A 2,554-nucleotide genomic window follows, 5' to 3' on the forward strand; every position below is an offset into this window, starting at 1 on the left:
CTCCAGACCGAACCCATCTTACCCCGCTTAACTCAATGTTTGATTGGTCACAGGTAAGTCGGTTAAACCCGCCTGACTTCCAGCCCTATTTTAAACCATGGTTACTTTACGTTTGCCAAAGAATCGGAGGATTTGAAATCCCTTCAAATCCCCTGGATCCAAATCCACGGTGCCAAACAGTGCCTTACATTAGGATATGGGATTCCATGGTCTGGATTTGAATTTGAATTTTAATATCCACATGTACATTGTGTGTCGGTGTCAACGCCATCAACCATCACCCTCGAACGGGCGCGGATTGGATACTGACAAGGTCAGTAGCCAAATTGCTATTGAAGTGACGTCACCAAGCTCTGTAGACCCCACCGTGATGCATGTGTTGTATCCATACCGTTTAACCATTTGTAGATATCATTTTATAACATCACAAAGGGAATAAGATAGATCTAAATTTTAAGTGGACCCAGCACAGAAAACCGTGGGAGCTGTCACACCCACCGTTGAAATGTTTATAGGGCCCACAGTGATGTATTTTTGAGATCCATCCTATTCATAAGTTAACATAGAGACAGATGAAGTGAAAACAAAATTATCAGCTTCATCGGAAACTACTGTGGCCCTTAAGAAGTTTTGAACGGTGGATGTCACTGTCCCCACTATTTTCTATGGTGGGGTCCACTTAAAGTTTAGATCTATCTCATTCTCTTTGTAATGCTATAAAATGATCTCTAAAAATGGTTGGACGGTATGGATATAACACATGCATCATGGTGGGGTCCACAGAGCTTAGTGACTTCACTTCAGTAGCGATTTGGCTACTGACCTTGTCAGTATCCAATCCGCGCCCCCCTCGAACTAGGTAGGAAATATATAAAGCTTTTGTTTCTTGGATGGGCAGCAACATCGAAGAAGATGAGGAAAGTGCAAAAGCCATACCGCACCCAATCCCAGCAATGGCAGAAGAAGAACCCCAGCAACATCCGATCATTGAGGAGAAGAAGATGAACGTCTCCCTAAGCATCTGGCCTCTGACGTAGCGCACCCGTGACGCCGTGACCAACCATCTGATCGAGACCCTCTCATCACCGTCCGTCCTCTCCAAGCGCTACAGCTTGATGCCTCCCGAAGAAGCATCATCGGCCGCACGCGTCATCGAAGAAGAGGCTTTCTCTACCCCGACGTCTCTCTTGAACAATGCTGCCGCCGAGGACGACGGGATCGAGATCCTTCAGATCTATTCCAAGGAGATCAGCAAGCGGATCCTGGAAGCCGATAAGGCTCGGGCGCCATCTGCTTCCCCTGCAGAGAATTTGCAGACGCAGCCTCCCGCAGTTGCGTCTAGTGAGGAGATCTCGTCTGTTGGGTCGAAATCATCACAAACCAGATATTGGCTGTTGGTATGTTAGTGTTTCTGTCGAATTGTTCGGATCTTGAAATCAGCTTCTCTCTGTCTGTCTTTCATTGAAGTTTTATGAATTTGGTGCACAATCTATGAGATTCATGCTAAGTGAATAGATTAGGTTTTTTTATTTGTTACTATTTTGGATTTTATTTGATGATGTCGTGTAAGGGTTGTTTGGATGGTGGTAAATGAGGGAAGTTGTAAATGATTTATTATTTACAACTTGCGTTAGGAGGCCCTAAAATGCTTGTAAACGACCTTTTTCCCCTTTTCATTTGCTAGCAAAAAGCTGAGATTTCATTTGCTAGCAAATGATTTACCAGTAAGAAGCCTACAAAGGCTCATGTTTTTTTTTTTTTGAATGTCGGGAGATACACACCTCTCTCTCTCCACTGTATTGAGAATTCTAACGGCTCTCTCTCTCTCCACTGTATTGAGAATTCTAACGGCTCTCTCTCTCTCTCTCTCTCTCTCTCTCTCTCTCTCTCTCTCTCCAACGGCAGCAGATCTTGCTACTGGCCTTATAAAAGAAAATTTGAATTGGTGGGCTCATTTCTATGGCTCACCTACTACTTGGTTTTATGTGAGGATCAACCCTACGCTTTAGTGAGATGGGCTTAATCTAATTATCCACTTTAAACTCTACACTTATATGCCGTTTGAATTTTTTTAATGAATTACTTCTCTAAACTATCGTAATTACAAAATATAAACCATTTACATTGGAAATGATTTACTAGTAAATCATTTAAGGGCTGTTTGGATGCCTATAACATTTCTAAATGATATAGGCACTTGAGTCATTTTTCAAGTTACCTGTATCTTTGATACATGTAATGGTTGGAATTTTTGAAATCAAAATTTCTGGGAAGAATCGCAACTTGTATTGAAGAGACCTACCTACATTTAGACGGAGTGAAGGCTGAGTGACCATTGAAAGCTATAAGCAGCTAATGAAGGCTATGAGGCCACATTTAGATGCAATGAAGGCTACTAGGTTTCTAATGGGGAGAATCGTAGCTGTATTGAAGCCGGTTGGTGGCCCTTTTGCTATATAATCATCTTCTCCCCCTCCAACGTCTCCATCTCCCTCTCTCAGTCTCCTTCTTCCTCTCCCATCATGCTCCAGCAAGGTTGCCCTAAGAAAACCCT

The 2,554-nt window shown here is 43.0% G+C and overlaps 1 pseudogene; it reads left to right on the top strand.

The window, feature by feature from the left end:
• The first annotated feature begins 938 nt into the window (after positions 1–938).
• Positions 939–1,527, top strand: LOC131218359 (MFP1 attachment factor 1-like; annotated as a pseudogene).
• Positions 1,528–2,554: the final 1,027 nt, after the last annotated feature.

The sequence above is a fragment of the Magnolia sinica genome, chromosome 11 (assembly GCF_029962835.1).
Source record: "Magnolia sinica isolate HGM2019 chromosome 11, MsV1, whole genome shotgun sequence".
Taxonomy (NCBI): Eukaryota; Viridiplantae; Streptophyta; class Magnoliopsida; order Magnoliales; family Magnoliaceae; genus Magnolia; species Magnolia sinica.